General features: G+C 45.6%; 1 protein-coding gene across 1 annotated transcript in view; it reads left to right on the top strand.

The window, feature by feature from the left end:
• Positions 1 to 8,714: 8,714 nt before the first annotated feature.
• The window catches only part of LOC139057849 (annexin A4-like), a 106,187-nt gene continuing 97,168 nt past the window's right edge, over positions 8,715 to 17,733 (top strand). Inside the window, exon 1 of the mRNA XM_070536604.1 lies at positions 8,715 to 8,733. The gene's annotated coding sequence lies outside the window, so the exon portion shown is untranslated. The remainder of the gene's footprint in view (positions 8,734 to 17,733) is intronic.

Here is a 17,733-nt window from a genome sequence, read left to right as displayed (position 1 = left end):
GACCGGGTTTCAACATTCTAATCTATTGTGCTTGAAGAACTATGCATGCAACTCCTTTCTTGTGCAACAGAAACAGTTAATCTCATGGGTTCGATCCCGCCTGCGGAAGTCGCATTTCGAAGGTGGCTAAATACCGAAACACCCGTGGCACCGAGCAACAAGCACGCACGCTTGCCATTTATATTGGCGTGGTGCGCGAATTAATATATTCAAGACTGTCAATTATGTATTTACGCGGCACGCGAGGCATGCGGACAGCATGGCCGAAAATTCCTCTCTTGAACGTGCGACGTTCGTACAAACACTCCTTAAATAGTAACAGCTCGAGTGCTGCATGCCTTGATGGACGCCGTAGAAAGCCGTCGTTCAGGATTTCCTTGCCTTCAATTAGGCATAAGTTCCTTCTCTTCGCAGGTCTGGAGGTGACCCACCATGTCTGCTAAAGATAGCACTATCGATAGCTAGCACTATCGCTGCCTTTTCCCGCAGCCGAAGAGAATAAGCTCGGCGTGCTACAACACCGACGCGCTGTCGGCGATCCTGATTAGAGCCACTCCATACACGTTTTCGTCGACCAGGTGGAATCTCTGTCTCGGCAATGGATGCGTGGATGTTATGAGCGTCCCCTTTGGAAGGGGGGAGGTGGGTCGCTACACCAAGCTTTTGCTATTATACTGCCTAATGTCCTACCTAGGTTAAAAAAGAAAAAAAAACACACGATGAATTCTCTTAAGCAAATTTTATGACCCCCTGTTGTGAACTTTGTTTTTGTACGTCTCCATTATATATTTTTTGTCGTTTCCTTACTTTTTTTCCACCAATATTCCAATCGCCTCTTACTATCTCTATTGCAGACATGTTTACTTTTCCTCTGCTCTCGCTGAACCCAAAAGCTTCAAGGAGGCCAGTGGCGCCTAAATAGACTGCTAGGCAGACTTCTTCACGTTCTAATAAGACATTCTCTATTGTTTCCCTAGCTTTACCGCAGCAAGTGCATGCTTCTTCTTCCTTATTGTATCCCGATATATAGGTGCCTGTTTTAAGGCATCCTGGTCTCGCTTCGAAAAGTAATGAGCTTCCCTTTGAGTTATCACAAATTGTTTATTCTCTGATTTTGTTTTTTTTCCTCTTAAGTAGTTACTCATGGCAGGTTTCTTTTCCATTGCCGCCACCCACGATATTTTTTTAGCTTCTCTGACTTTCCGGTTGACGTTCTTTGTTGCTGTGTTGCTCACCCTACATGCCGCATACTTGCTGGTAAGCTTTTTATTTCCTCTCCTCCACTGTACGTGAATCAATGTTTTCCCTGTACAGATACCTCAACACTCTCCCAGCCCATTTACTTTATTCCATATTTCTCAGTCGTTCTTCTTAATGAATTTTACTGCGAGCTTCCCTCACTTCAAAACCATTCCAGCCCATATCGCCCTGTACAGCTTCATTTGTAGTCTTCCCGAGAGCGCCCAAAGGCCCCACTGACCTTTGGTTCTCGTCGAGTCCAAATTGTACGCCTGATTTCAAGCAAACAGCCGCATTTTCAAAATGTTGTAAGTCCTGGAACCATTACATCTTTTCCTATACCCTGCAGCACCTCGTGCGTATTGTATCCGCATAGCACTCTGTGCTTCATTATGACTGCATTTCTCTTCCCCTTTAGTGTCATTGTTCTTTCCTGTGTTTCCATATATCTATTGCCTTCGTTTATCCATATACCAAGGTATTTATAATATTTTACCCAAGGTATTTCGGGGCCCTGTCTTGCCACTGTCTGTTTACGGTTTTCATGGAATATCTAACACGTGATTTTCTAACACTAAATTTGAAACTTAAATTCTTGCCTTTCTGCCCAAAGATATTAGCCAGACGGTGCAAATCACTTTGCTTAGCTATTAAATTAAACCCAATATTGCTTCCCTCTAAGACCCTCTCCATCCTCACCATGTGCATCATAAGCAGAAATTGGGATAAAGAGCATCCCTGCCCAGTCCCTTGTTGATATCAACTTTCTCCTCGCTCTTCATAATTTTCTAGTTAAATCTCTCTCAAAAGCTGTAGACAATCGTCACATAAGGGTTCCCCTTCCAGAATATCCCACGAAACGTCGCGGTCTACGCTGTCATAAGATCCTGTAATGTATAAAAAGGCTACACATAACGACCTGCTTTCTACTCTTGATATTTCAATAAGGAAGAGCAAATAAATTATCTAAACGCCTTCTTATTCTGAAGCCATTGTTCTCCCAAAATGCCATTATTCTCTGCCCATGCTTGCAGCTTTAACTTGATTGCCTACATTGCTAGCCTGTACATTAACGATGTAATGATCAATGGTCTGTACGAGTTAATTCCATTTCTCCCCCTTACCTGTAAAAATTATATTGATTCTACTTTTTCGCCAGCTGTATGGTATTCGTTTACCTTTTAAAGTTTTTCCCTTTGCTTTCTACAGATCTTCATTACGTATTGGTCCTAATTCATTAATGAGCCAAACGGGAACCTCAATCGAGCCCTGTGGCTGTGCGCTTAGGAATTTAGAGAGAAGTGGTTGTTGAAGGGAAAAGGAAAAATTGACGCTATTTTCTGCAGCCCTTGCGGCAGCACGGCCCAGCGTCAACAGGGGTGGGGCGATAGGAGAGGAATTCACTTTTCGGCTTTCTTCGAGTTTAAATTTGTCAGCGGCAGCTCCTGTCCCATCTGGTTCTCTTTCATGCTCCTTTTTTCTTAGAATACAGCTCGTCCACGTGCTTCGCCAAGCGCAGGGTTAGTGCTGTCCCTTTCCTGCTTAGAGGGTCATTTAGCCCACCTTCTCCTATGACAAGATGACAAGGCTGCGCACGTGGACATTTTCCGCGGGCTTTGCTTTTGTTGGCTCCATGAGAGAAGCGAGTGTCCGTCCTGGAAATGATCCTATACCGGCAATCTTCTATCGCCGTGCACCCTCTCTACAATTGCTCCGGAGCACCTAGTCAAGTTTCAGTCGCGGGCAGCAATCACCATTTCACACTCTCCTGCCTCTCCCTGCTTCCCTTTGTCCTTTTCCGCCAGATTGGGACTCGGCAAGGGGCACTGACTCATGCGCTCTCGCTTTTTCCACGTGCGGGCCTCGTATGGTGTGGCGGCCATCATGGATCCCCTCGGGCGTGTGCATTGCGAATATGGCAATGCACACGGAGTGTGTCCTGAACAAACCGATTTTATTAACTGCGACAAACTCTGCGATGGCTTTATAACTTAAAAAATTAAAATATGGGGTTTCACGTGCCAAAACCACTTTCTGATTATGAGACACGCCGTAGTGGGGGACTCCGGAAATTTCGACCACGTGGGGTTCCTTAACGTGCACCTAATTCTAAGTACACGGGTGTTTTCGCCCCCACAGAAATGCGGCCGCCGTGGCGGGAATTCGATCCCGCGACCTCGTGCTCAGCAGCCCAACACCATAGCCACTGAGCAATCACGGCGCTTTATAATGCAGAAGTATCCGCTGCTATAACTGTGAATGGCGCGATTAAGGGAGCCGATGCAGTAGACCGCAGTGCGCTTCTCAGAGTGGAAAGCGGGTTGAGCAACGAAGGCATACTAATTTAGTTTTAACACACTCTGCATCCATTCCAAACGGTAATGTCATCTTTGAAAATCATCGTAACACACTGATGCAGAGCAATCGCCTCAGAGACGTGTTTTCGGAGTCGCCACGCGCAGTTTACCGACGATCATAAAATTTACGCGACATACTAACGTCTTGCAAGACCCATTCCCGTAGCCTGTTATCCTTGCAACAAATCACGGTTCAAGGTTTGCGCTCACATGACAACTTCGCTAAGTGTTACGAGCATCGCGTCAAATTTTATCCTTGCGATAAAAGGCGACGTCGATTGTTGCGCGACAAATGGTATCTATATGCTAGAATGCTCAGCGTCCAAATTAGGACAAACAAAAACAACCTTTAGATTGCGTTTCAACTATCATAGATCGCATGCTGCGAGCCTTTCTAATCTTCCGCTATCCCAACATGTCCTTATCCCGGGCCACTCTTTTTACAAGCCAACCGCCACCGTACTTGAATCTGGTTTCAAAACGCACCACGAAAGGGAAGTTCGCGAATCCTTCCTAATCCAATAATTCGCCGCCGTAGCTTCTGCGATTAACGAGAACCCGGATACATTTACCGTTTTGTCCGCGAAATAGAGAATTGCATGCTCGTTTCCTTCCGACTTAACAGCTCGTTTTTCATCGCATCGTTTATGCCACGTCGCCAGAATAGCTGTTCGCACACCCGACACACACGCAGGCGATTCGCCCCAGGCAATTTTCGGGTTCCTGATGTGTCATTTTATTGCACTTAACTTCGGATGAGCAATGTTCATCAATTATTGGTGTCATATTTTTGTCAAAACTTGTCTGCACACATGGAAAGCATATTTCACGACAGCGAACAAGGACAGAAGGGAGACGACACCGCAATGCGCTAACCTCAATAACTTTATTTTCAGGAAACAACCACCTATTTAGCCATGCACAGTGGCGCCACATCATCCAAATTTTTAATCATCATCAAAAAAAAAGCCGTCTACTTATCTGACAAGTCGACCGAAGGGGCACGCGTATCACCATTCCAATAGATAGCCTGAGCCTCAATAATCTATCGCACATCCTTATCTTTGTGCTTCGCAAGGACGTGGCGGGGCCCATATGCCAACGCACAGCCGCATTCCTGACATGGAGTTGACAGATAAACCTCAACGACCGGCTATGCGCCGGTGTATGGGTCCTGCCGTATATATATATATATATATATATATATATATATATATATATATATATATATATATATATATATCGAAAGACCTCGCAGGCCTACAAAAAGGAATAGCGTGAAAGGGGCCTATGGTACAATTCGTCACAAGATACCATCGGTAAAAAGATACCGATGCATAAACATAAAAAGACAAACATTGGCACAATACGATGGAATTTGCATATGTACAGAAAAACGTAAAAAAAGTAAAATGAATTAACAGATACGCATTGCATAAAAACAGCAAGAAGTATTACATAAGCGCAGCAAGGTACTTTGCGTTGAGACGTTATACACAGCGTAACGTTAAAAAAGAAAAAAAAACGTGGCATAACACTTGGCCATACATTGAAAACGTAAACGTAATGGGATTGATAAGTACCCGTGTGATAACTCAACCCTACGCACAGTGTGGAGAAGAAATGCGCGACCAAATTACGGCAAAAGGCATCATGATTTCTGAGTGAAGCAGTGCTATCCGGAAGACTGTTCCAGAGACGTTTAGCGCGAGGCAGTGGTGAAAAGTTAAATGTTTGTCGCTCTATATACGCGCACATAGCTGAAATTATTGCCCAATCTGCGCGATGTGAAGACGTGGTGTTTCAAACATGGTAGAGATAATCCGTCAGAGTGAATAAATTTATGGAATAATGACACCAATGCGATATCATGGCGAGTACTCAACGACTGCAACGATAGTTCGGCTTCGATCTGCGAAATGCTAGACTGGGCGCTGTAATTATGAGCAATGAAACCACTTGCCCTATTCCGAATGGTTTCTAGCGCTTCAATTAGGTAATGCTGGTGTGGAGACCAAGCGTACTCAAGCTGGGGTCGCACGAACGTTAAGTAGGCCATTTTACGCAAGGCAGATGGAACACTGCACAAATTCCGGCGCAAAAAAACCTAATAATTTGGATGCATTGGCAGAGACACACGTAAGGTGCTCAGACCATGATAGGTTAGGTTTAAGGTGCGCAGCAAGATACTTATATTGTGTAGTCGGGGATATAATACTATTGCTGATGTAGTAAATAAACTGCAAATTAACAGGTTTACGGGTGAAAGACATTGTCCTACATTTTGACACGTTTAGTGCCATGCGCCATGTAGTACACCACCGGTGCAGTGTCTCTAGGTCTCGTTGAAGCGCTATATGAACATCACTATTGGCTACTGGACGATAGATCATGCAATCATCGGCGAATATTCGTATGCAAGACAATATGTTGTTAGACAGATCATTTCTGTAGAGTAGAACGAACAGAGGCCCCAAGACCAGGAGTAACGTTAGATTTCGGGGAATTGAAGTCATTAACGGAGGTAAATTGCTCTCGATGAGATAGAAAGTTACGTAGCCGTGACAATGTGCAGGAGTCTAATTTTAACGCAGATAATTTCGATATGAAGCGGCAATGTGCAACACGATCAAACGCTTTGGAAAAGTCAAGCAATAAGCAGTCAGTCTGTAAGTAGCGATTCATGTTAAGACGGATATCTGTCGTAAATTCGAGTAGCTGTATCTCGGACGAACAGCCTTTCCTGAAACCGTGTTGAGTGCGGAAAAAGAAAGTGTTCGAAATCCGGGCGGCTCGGCCGTCCCGGAGCCTTCTGGCTGTACCTCCCCCCCCCCCCCCCCTCGCCCCGAGCTACGTCACGCAAAGGAGGACCACGTGGAAGGTCCAGAAGGTCCGTGCAGCGTGCTACGAAGCTACGAGCGGCGCACCTGTGTTGAAAATGAGGCGTGGAAAATACGATTAGTTCCGGGAACCCTCTCGCTCCTGGGATAGCTTCGGGGTAGGGAGATGCTGGCATGCTGCGACATGCTTCCGAGCGCACTTTTTTTTTTCTGGATGTGAATGGTGCATGTAGTCTCTGCGCTCGTGTGTTCCGCAAGCCTTCATTGCCGCGGAATGTCGATTAGGTTCATGCCAGGATATGCCTAATAAGTGCTACGTGCCCAATTGCTGGATCAATTACAAATCGAGGCCGAAAAATCATGTGTTCATGTTTCCGCAAGGTGAACGACAGAATATTGGGTGCTAATGATAATACAATGAAGAGAAAAACTGGAACCCTGTGGTATAAGGCAGCTGGGTTTTTTTTTCTTTTCTTTTGCAAATAGTGGCGCGAATGTGTTTCGTATCTAAATTGCTAAACTCATTTGAGGTGTTGTAAATATGTGGACTGCGGTACTGTATGTCATAATGCCTCGAAAGCGAAATTATTCTTTTAAAGCCTAATCTAGACTGGAATAAATACACGTGTCCCGAACCTGAAGAAGAACACACCAGTGAAGTTGTCATGAGATATGTGTGCCGTGCTAACATTCTGTTGACGAACTTTTGTGTTCACATGAACGGCAAACTCTTTGACGCCGACGGTACATCAAGGCAGAGAAGCTACTGCGAAGAGGGCAGCACCGTGACTTTTCAATATAATCCATGCTCCTTGTCATCATGTATCCGGAATTCTTTCTCATTCCTGAGGTTCAGCCATCTCATTTTTTGTTTGTTTACGGATGGGCTAATAAAGCAGCGCGAAAATAGCTTTGCATAAATAAAATAATCTTGGAACACCCTTAATGTTCTTCGGGCCACCTGTTCAACTATGCCTAAACAAAGAACTGCGCTCCGGTTAAGGTTGCACATAGGTGCGCGATCCCTTCATGGCGCTGAAGGGATCGCGCTGAAGCGCACCTGGGATCGCGCGATCCCAGGTGCGCGATCCCTTCACTCCCCGCGAGCGCTCTGGCCTTCTCTTGTCTATGGGGTGTTCGCAGAACGTGGCCCCTTCCCTACCCACTGCCGACTCCCCAGATCCTTGCGCGCGACAGTTTTCTTGAATGCGCGCACGAGATTGCGCCGCCATCGCCGGCTCACTCTCGCATGCTTTCACTCGCACATACAGCACACGGAGACGCTTTTATCGCCCTTGGACTTTATACGGCACCTCACGATGACGGCGAGTGCGAAGGCAGAAATGTGCCTGGAGTGTCCATATATTTGCTATTGCAATAAAATTGAGAAGCGTCGGCCGGATGCGCTAAGCTGTGACGTTCTACCTGGCACCGGTGGAAGAGAGATGATGATGATGATGATTATGATGATGATGATCATCATCTAAACGCAAGCAACCAACATTCAACTGCTATGCGGGGGAAGAGGGCATCGAACGGCCAGATGGAAGCTGGTTGTTGCTTGCTTGCTTGCTTCCTATTTATGGGGCGTACACGCTAAGGGGATCGGCTATGAAGCCGGCGGTTAAACGGCCGGTTAGGGGGGGGGGGGGTACACTTGAGGGAAGAAGTCTACGTGAGGGAGCAGTTGAAATTGTGCATTGGTTTAAAGTAGACAAACAAAATTTCTTAGGAAAACGTGTGGTTTTTTGAAAGGAGAACATTCTAGAAGGTGACAAATTTTAATCCACTTAAATTGGAATTTCCTAAGGTAATAAATAATAAATCAGTAAGTTAACCATGGTATTCTCATGGTGTCACGCTGTTTGCATACTGCGACGCAGCGAGCACCTTCTCGTTTCGTGATTTGACCTCGCCTCACACCGTGCGCGTTATTCGCACCATGTTTGTACCAATTAACTTTTTTTTATTCTGCGGGCGCTACGCAAGGAAAGCGATCATAAAAAAAGTTCATCAGGAGAAAGAATTGAGGATGGCTTATTAACACATTAAAAATACATCTTAGAGTGAATAAATTTTTATTAGAATTTATAGCCACATGAGCTCATTGATGAAGCGGGAAAAAAAAGCAGAGAAACGAAGCTTGCAGGTTTTGACACGTTCATCGCTTTTATGCCTTCCGCTTAAAATCAATGTGAAAGACGTGCCTACAGCACGCACCACGTGCCAGACGCGGCGTAGTAGAAGAATTTGGCCTCAACCGATTCGCCGGCTGCCGGTGGCAAAATTTCTCCCTGGTGAGTATGCTGCGCTAATCCTGCCATTACATGGTGCCTTCAGTCAGACAAAAGAAGCGGCTAGTGCCGATAGCCATGCTTGCGAAATGGTGCTCGTAGTGCTGACCTAAGCCTGATGCATAGAAACCGTCGCGCCGGTCCCGTCAGTGCTGCTACCTGGAACACCGTCTTACAGCGTCGGTCCGACCTCTTGCCTTCTGGCGACAATGCTACCACGCGACACCAGTAATGCACACACGCATAGATTAATACACGGAAAATATTGAGCAAATGTAGAGCAAAATTGAGAAAAGGTAGTCGGTTAGGTTTAGGTCAGTGACGGTGCAGGAATAGAGGCATTGGCAGAAAGAACGAATAAAGGGATTGGAACTCTTCAATCTGGAAGCTTGTGCGCTGCGCGAGTGAATCTGCCGCTGGTAGCTTGTTGTCGAGTCGGCTGCCCGAGTTCGGCCGCCTGTATGCATGCGTCACCGCACGTTACGAGTAACTGATTGCGGTGGCATACATTAATAATTTTTTGCGCTATTTGCGATGTGCGAACACTTTGTCCAGACATGCACCCGTAAAAACAAGGGAAATAATGGAAGCTTTTTACACGTTCTTGGAGGGTGACAGATGACGGTGTCAACCCTCGATATCATTGTCACAGGAAGAGGTGTCTTACCTTCGGGACTTCATGCAAATCAGTTCTTGATTATCCAGCTTTGCTATTGCCACGTGTATGTTATTTTCGTTTTCTCGTACACATTCGAGAGGTTGGTACTCTCCTTTCAGCGTAGTTTTTTACTTATTCTGTTTCTTTTGAAAAAAAAAAAACTGTTAGTTGTGGGTTGCGCCCGTGTTTGTCGTTTCTTGTAACCTTTTGTAACTGTTTTGTAGCCTTGTAACTCTGTTTCTTGTAAACTTTGCTTGATTCCTGGTAGGCCCCCTCGCTGCTGTGCAAATATTTGCTTGACAATTTAGATGATTTGCTTCCCATCCCTATTTTAGCCTGACCACTGCCACCCGCAGTGGAGATGTCAACCGGAAGTGATGAGCATGTTTAATGTGCATCGGCATTCGTTCCTTCGCCGAGACAAAGGCCATCTTTCTTTTTCGACTTGGTTTCTTGTGCGATTCAATGACAAAGCGGCTTAAGGTTTTCCAAGGAGGCCCGTTCGCTAGGGTGATTCGTGAAGCGCGCGCATCGAGCGACACTTCTGAACTCTAAGCTTGGGAAAGAAGAAGAAGCGGGGTGTTGTAACCACCGGTGTCTGTAGAGGAAACCATCAAGACGTACAAGAACTTCAAATCAAATCAGTTTATTTTCATCTCAAGGATGAAGGAAGGCTCGGGATAAAAGTGACATTAGTCACTTGAGGAAAACCCGAGCCTACCTGATACATGAAAAGCATTGAGGACAGGCGAACAAAATTTAAGAATAGCAGAAGGGGTTAATATTTTAGAAGTCGTAATACACATAGGCTCATCGTGAACTGAATATATAGATGCACAGATTCCTTTACGGTTAAATTACACAGTACAATACACGAAGACAAATTACAACATACACTGAAAGCTTAGTTAGTGATCATTAATATTGCGATGATTTCATGATAAAAGTGTTTCCCTAATAAAACGTGCTCCACATTCTTCAATTATTATCCTTTTTTGGATTAGTTTGTTTAATAAAACAGGAACAGTGAAACGAAGCATTTGTCCGCCAAAGCGTGTTCTGCACAATGGAATGACCCAGTGTTGTTGGATCAGAAGCAGAATGCTAATAGCAGGCACTGATGACGAAAACATAAACAGTTAACTTTTACGACAGTATGACTGGGGTTTATATTGACCGGACGTTCAACGCGGCACGAAAAGACACAAGCTGCCAAGTTTGCGCCTATGCCCTACGGCATTATAAGGCTCTCAGAATGCTACCGAAACAGTTGATTATTTGTAGAACCGCTGGACAACCGTGCATGCTTTTTTTTTTTCGAGTATACCAGCTGAACATGAACGGTGCGTTATTTTCGGAAATGGTCGGTTGCACTAACGTGCAGGCCTTGTGTACGTCCGTGGGACTGTGTTTTGAAGCATTTTTCCGGCCATACATACTAAAAAGCGCGGAAGCTTTATCACCGGGTTTCAACGCTCTAATCTATCGTGCTTGAAGAACTATGCATGCCACTCCTTTCTTGAGCAACAGAAACAGTTAATCTCATTGGTTCGATCCCGCCTGCGGCAGTCGCATTTCGAAGGTGGCTAAATGCCGAAACACTCGTGGCACCGTGCAACAAGCACGCACAGTTGCCATTTATATTGGCGTGGTGCGTGAATTATTATATTCAAGACTGTCGATTATGTATTTACGCGGCGCGCCAGGCATGTGGACAGCACGACTGAAAATTTTTCTCTTGAACGTGCGACGTGCTGCATCGAGTGCTGCATGCCTTGACGGACGCCGTGGAAAGCTGTCGTTCAGAATATCCTTGCCTTCAGTTAGGCATAGGTTCCTTCTCCTCGCAGGTCTGGAGGCGACCCACCATGTCTGCTAAAGATAGCACTATCGATAGCTAGCACTATCGCTGCCTTTTCCCGCAGCCGAAGAGAATAAGCTCGGCGTGCTACAACACCGACGCGCTGTCGGCGATCCTGATTAGAGCCCCTCCATACACGATTTCGTCGACCAGGTGAAATCTCTGTCTCGGCAATGGATGGGTGGATGTTTTGAGCGTCCCCTTTGGAACGGGGAGGTGGGTCGCTACACCAAGCTTTTGCTATTATACTGGCTAATGTCCTACCTAGGTTAAAAAAGAAAAAAAAACACACGATGAATTCTCTTAACCAAATTTTATGACCCCCTGTTGTGAACTTTGGTTTTGTACGTCTCCATTATATATTTTTTGTCGTTTCCTTACTTTTTTTCCACCAATATTCCCATCGCCTCTTACTATCTCTATTGCAGACATGTTTACTTTTCCTCTGCTCTCGCTGAACCCAAAAGCTTCAAGGAGGCCAGTGGCGCCTAAATAGACTGCTAGGCAGACTTCTTCACATTCTAATAAGACATTCTCTATTGTTTCCCTAGCTTTACCGCAGCAAGTGCATGCTTCTTCTTCCTTATTGTATCCCGATATATAGGTGCGTGTTCTAAGGCATCCTGGTCCCGCTTCGAAAAGTAATGAGCTTCCCTTTGCGTTATCATAAATTGTTTCTTCTCTGATTTTGTTTTTTTCCTAGTAAGTAGTTACTCATGGCAGGTTTCTTTTCCATTGCCGCCACCCACGATATTTTTTTAGCTTCTCTTACTTTCCGGTTGACGTTCTTTGTTGCTGTGTTGCTCACCCTACATGCCGCATACTTGCTGGTAAACTTTTTAGTTTCTTTCCTCCACTGTGAATCAATGTTTCCCCTGTACAGATACCTCAACACTCTCCCAGCCCATTTACTTTATTCCATATTTCTCAGTCGTTCTTCTTAATGAATTTACTGCGAGCTTCCCTCACTTCAAAACCATTCCAGCCCATATCGCCCTGCACAGCTTCATTTGCAGTCTTCCCGAGAGCGCCCAAAGGCCCCACTGACCTTTGGTTCTCGTCGAGTCCTGATTGTACGCCTTATTTCATGCAAACAACCGCATTTTCAAAATTTTATAAGTCCTGGAACCATTACATCTTTTCATATACCCTGGAGCACCTCGTACGTATTGTATCCGCATAGCACTCTGTGCTTCATTATGACTGCATTTCTCTTCCCCTTTGATGTTATTGTTCTTTCCTGTGTTTCCATATATATATTGCCTTCGTTTATCCATATACCAAGGTATTTATAATATTTTACCCAAGGTATTTCCTGGCCCTGTCTTGCCACTGTCTGTTTACGGTTTTCATGGAATACATAACACGTGATTTTCTAACACTAAATTTGAAACTAAAATTCTTGCCTTTCTGCCCACAGATATTAGCCACACGGTGCAAATCACTTTGCTTAGCTATCAAGACAATGTTGTCCGCATAAAATAAACCTGCAAGCTGCTGCTTTACTACTGCACCCGCCTGTTTGTGTGCGAAATTAAACCCAATATTGCTTCCCTCTAAGGCCCTCTCCATCCTCACCATGTGCATCATAAGCAGAAATTGGGATAAAGAGCATCCCTGCCCAGTCCCTTGTTGATATCAACTTTCTCCTCGCTCTTCATAATTTTCTAGTTAAATCTCTCTCAAAAGCTGTAGACAATCGTCACATAAGGGTTCCCCTTCCAGAATATCCCACGAAACGTCGCGGTCTACGCTGTCATAAGATCCTGTAATGTATAAAAAGGCTACACATAACGACCTGCTTTCTACTCTTGATATTTCAATAAGGAAGAGCAAATAAATTATCTAAACGCCTTCTTATTCTGAAGCCATTGTTCTCCCAAAATGCCATTATTCTCTGCCCATGCTTGCAGCTTTAACTTGATTGCCTACATTGCTAGCCTGTACATTAACGATGTAATGATCAATGGTCTGTACGAGTTAATTCCATTTCTCCCCCTTACCTGTAAAAATTATATTGATTCTACTTTTTCGCCAGCTGTATGGTATTCGTTTACCTTTTAAAGTTTTTCCCTTTGCTTTCTACAGATCTTCATTACGTATTGGTCCTAATTCATTAATGAGCCAAACGGGAACCTCAATCGAGCCCTGTGGCTGTGCGCTTAGGAATTTAGAGAGAAGTGGTTGTTGAAGGGAAAAGGAAAAATTGACGCTATTTTCTGCAGCCCTTGCGGCAGCACGGCCCAGCGTCAACAGGGGTGGGGCGATAGGAGAGGAATTCACTTTTCGGCTTTCTTCGAGTTTAAATTTGTCAGCGGCAGCTCCTGTCCCATCTGGTTCTCTTTCATGCTCCTTTTTTCTTAGAATACAGCTCGTCCACGTGCTTCGCCAAGCGCAGGGTTAGTGCTGTCCCTTTCCTGCTTAGAGGGTCATTTAGCCCACCTTCTCCTATGACAAGATGACAAGGCTGCGCACGTGGACATTTTCCGCGGGCTTTGCTTTTGTTGGCTCCATGAGAGAAGCGAGTGTCCGTCCTGGAAATGATCCTATACCGGCAATCTTCTATCGCCGTGCACCCTCTCTACAATTGCTCCGGAGCACCTAGTCAAGTTTCAGTCGCGGGCAGCAATCACCATTTCACACTCTCCTGCCTCTCCCTGCTTCCCTTTGTCCTTTTCCGCCAGATTGGGACTCGACAAGGGGCATTGACCCATGCGCTCTCGCTTTTTCCACGTGCGGGCCTCGTATGGTGTGGCGGCCATCATGGATCCCCTCGGGCGTGTGCATTGCGAATATGGCAATGCACACGGAGTGTGTCCTGAACAAACCGATTTTATTAACTGCGACAAACTCTGCGATGGCTTTGTAACTTAAAAAATTAAAATATGGGGTTTCACGTGCCAAAACCACTTTCTGATTATGAGACACGCCGTAGTGGGGGACTCCGGAAATTTCGACCACGTGGGGTTCCTTAACGTGCACCTAATTCTAAGTACACGGGTGTTTTCGCCCCCACAGAAATGCGGCCGTCGTGGCGGGAATTCGATCCCGCGACCTCGTGCTCAGCAGCCCAACACCATAGCCATTGAGCAATCACGGCGCTTTATAATGCAGAAGTATCCGCTGCTATAACTGTGAATGGCGCGATTAAGGGAGCCGATGCAGTAGACCGCAGTGCGCTTCTCAGAGTGGAAAGCGGGTTGAGCAACGAAGGCATACTAATTTAGTTTTAACACACTCTGCATCCATTCCAAACGGTAATGTCATCTTTGAAAATCATCGTAACACACTGATGCAGAGCAATCGCCTCAGAGACGTGTTTTCGGAGTCGCCACGCGCAGTTTACCGACGATCATAAAATTTACGCGACATACTAACGTCTTGCAAGACCCATTCCCGTAGCCTGTTATCCTTGCAACAAATCACGGTTCAAGGTTTGCGCTCACATGACAACTTCGCTAAGTGTTACGAGCATCGCGTCAAATTTTATCCTTGCGATAAAAGGCGACGTCGATTGTCGCGCGACAAATGGTATCTATATGCTAGAATGCTCAGCGTCCAAATTAGGACAAACAAAAACAACCTTTAGATTGCGTTTCAACTATCATAGATCGCATGCTGCGAGCCTTTCTAATCTTCCGCTATCCCAACATGTCCTTATCCCGGGCCACTCTTTTTACAAGCCAACCGCCACCGTACTTGAATCTGGTTTCAAAACGCACCACGAAAGGGAGGTTCGCGAATCCTTCGTAATCCAATAATTTGCTGCCGTAGCTTCTGCGATTAACGAGAACCCGGATACATTGACCGTTTTGTCCGCGAAATAGAGAATTGCATGCTCGTTTTCTTCCGACTTAACAGCTCGTTTTTCATCGCATCGTTTATGCCACGTCGCCAGAATAGCTGTTCGCACACGCGACCCACACGCGGGCGATTCGCCCCAGGCAATTTTCGGGTTGCTGATGTGTCATTTCATTGCACTTAACTTAGCATGAGCAATGTTCATCAATTATTGGTGTCATATTTTTGTCAAAACTTGTCTGCACACATGGAAAGCATATTTAGCGCCAGCGAACAAGGACAGAAGGGAGACGACACCGGAATGCGCTAACCTCAATAACTTTATTTTCAGGAAACAACCACCTATTTAGCCATGCACAGTGGCGCCACATCATCCAAATTTTCAATCATCAAAAAAAAAAAAAAGCCGTCAACTTATCTGAGAAGTCGACCGAAGGGGCACTAACAAACGTATCACTATTCCAATAGATAGCCTGAGCCTCAATAACCTCTCGTGAAAGGGGCCTATGGTACAATTCATCACAAGATACCATCGGTTAAAAGATACCGATGCATAAACTTTAAAAGACAAACATTGGCACAAAACGATGAAATTTGCATATGTACAGAAAAATGTAAAAAAAAGTAAAACGAATTAACAGTTAAGCATTGCATAAAAACAGCAAGAAATATTACATGAACCCAGCAAGGTACTTTGCGTTGAGACGTTGTGGCCATACATTGTGGCCACGCGTTACGCCAAACTTGTGGCATAACGCGTGGCTATACATTGAAAACGTAAACGAACTGGGATTGATAACTACCCGTGTACTAACTCAACCCTACTCACAGTGTGGAGAAAATGCACGACCAAATTACTGCAAAAGGCATCATGATTTCTGAGCGAAGCAATGCTATCCGGAAGGCTGTTCCAGAGACGGATAGCGCGAGGCAGTGGTCTGCGCGATGTGAAGACGTGGTGTTTCAAGCATGGTAGGGATAATCCGTCAGAGTGAATGAATTTATGGAATAATGACACCAATGACACCCTCCCCCCCCCCCTTTCCTCCCGAGCTACGTCACGCAAAGGAGGCCCACGTGGAAGTTCCAGAAGGTCCGTGCAGCGTGCTACGAAGCTACGAGCTGCGCACCTGTGTTGAAAATGAGGTGTGGAAAATACGATTAGTTCCGGGAACCCTCTCGCTCCTGGGATAGCTTCGGGGTAGGGAGATGCTGGCATGCTGCGACATGCTTCCGAGCGCACTTTTTTTTTTCTGGATGTGAATGGTGCATGTAGTCTCTGCGCTCGTGTGTTCCGCAAGCCTTCATTGCCGCGGAATGTAGATTAGGTTCATGCCAGGATATGCCTAATAAGTGCTACGTGCCCAATTGCTGGATCAATTACAAATCGAGGCCGAAAAATCATGTGTTCATGTTTCCGCAAGGTGAATGACAGAATATTGGGTGCCTTGCTAAGACAAAGAAGAGAAAAACTGGAACCCTGCGGTATAAGGCAGCTGGGGTTTTTTTTTTTTGCAAATAGTGGCGCTAATATGTTTCCTATCTCAATTGCTAAACTCATTTGAGGCGTTGTAAATATGTGGACTGCGGTACTGTATGTAATAATGCCTCGAAAGCGAAATTATTCTCTTAAAGCCTAATCTAGTCTGGAATAAACACACGTCTCCCGAACCTGAAGAAGGACACACCAGTGAAGTTGTCATGAGATATGTGTGCAGTGCTAACATGCTGTTGACGAACTTTTGTGGTCACATGAACGACAAACTCTTTGACGCCGATGGTACATCAAGGCAGAGAAGCTTCTGTGAAGAAGAAGGCAGCACCGTGGCTTTTCAATATAATCCATGCTCCTTGACATCATGTATCCGGAATTCTTTCTCATTCCTGAGGTTGAGCGATATCATTTTTTTTTTTTTACGGATGGGCTAATAAAGCAGCGCGAAAATAGCTTTGCATAAATAAAATAATCTTGGAACACCCTTAATGCTCTTCGGGCCACCTGTTCAACTATGCCTAAAAAAAAAGAACTGCGCTCCGGTTAAGGTTGCACATAGGTGTGCGATCCCTTCATGGCGCTGAAGGGATCGCGCTGAAGCGCAGCTGGGATCGCGCGATCCCAGAATGAAGGGATCGTACGATCCCAGGTGCGCGATCCCTTCATTCGCCGAGCGCTCAGGCCTTCTCTTGTCTAAGGGGTGTTCGCAGAACGTGGCCCCCTCCCTACCCACTGCCGACTCCCCAGATCATTGCGCGCGACGGTTTTCTTGAATGCGTGCACGAGACTGCGCCGCCATCGCCGGCTCACTCTCGCATGCTTTCACTCGCACATACAGCACACGGAGACGCTTTTATCGCCCTTGGTGACGGCTAGTGCGACGGCAGAAATGTGCCTGGAGTGTCCCACATAATTGCTATCGCAATAAAATTGAGAAGCGTCGGCCGGATGCTCTGAGCACTGACGTTCTACCCGGCACCGGTGGAAGAGAGATGATGATGATGATGATGATGATGATGATGATGATGATCTAAGCGCAAGAAAACAATATTCACCTTCTATGCGGGGGAAGAGGGCATCGAACGGCCAGATAGAAGCTGGTTGTTGCTTGCCTGCTTGCTTCCTATTTATGGGGCGTACACGCTAAGGGGATTGGCTATGAAGCCGGCGGTTAAACGGCCGGTTAAG

This window comes from Dermacentor albipictus, chromosome 3 (assembly GCF_038994185.2).
Source record: "Dermacentor albipictus isolate Rhodes 1998 colony chromosome 3, USDA_Dalb.pri_finalv2, whole genome shotgun sequence".
Classification (NCBI taxonomy): Eukaryota; Metazoa; Arthropoda; class Arachnida; order Ixodida; family Ixodidae; genus Dermacentor; species Dermacentor albipictus.
Note: the sequence above shows the minus strand (reverse complement) of the source record. Positions and strands in the feature narration are given on the sequence as shown.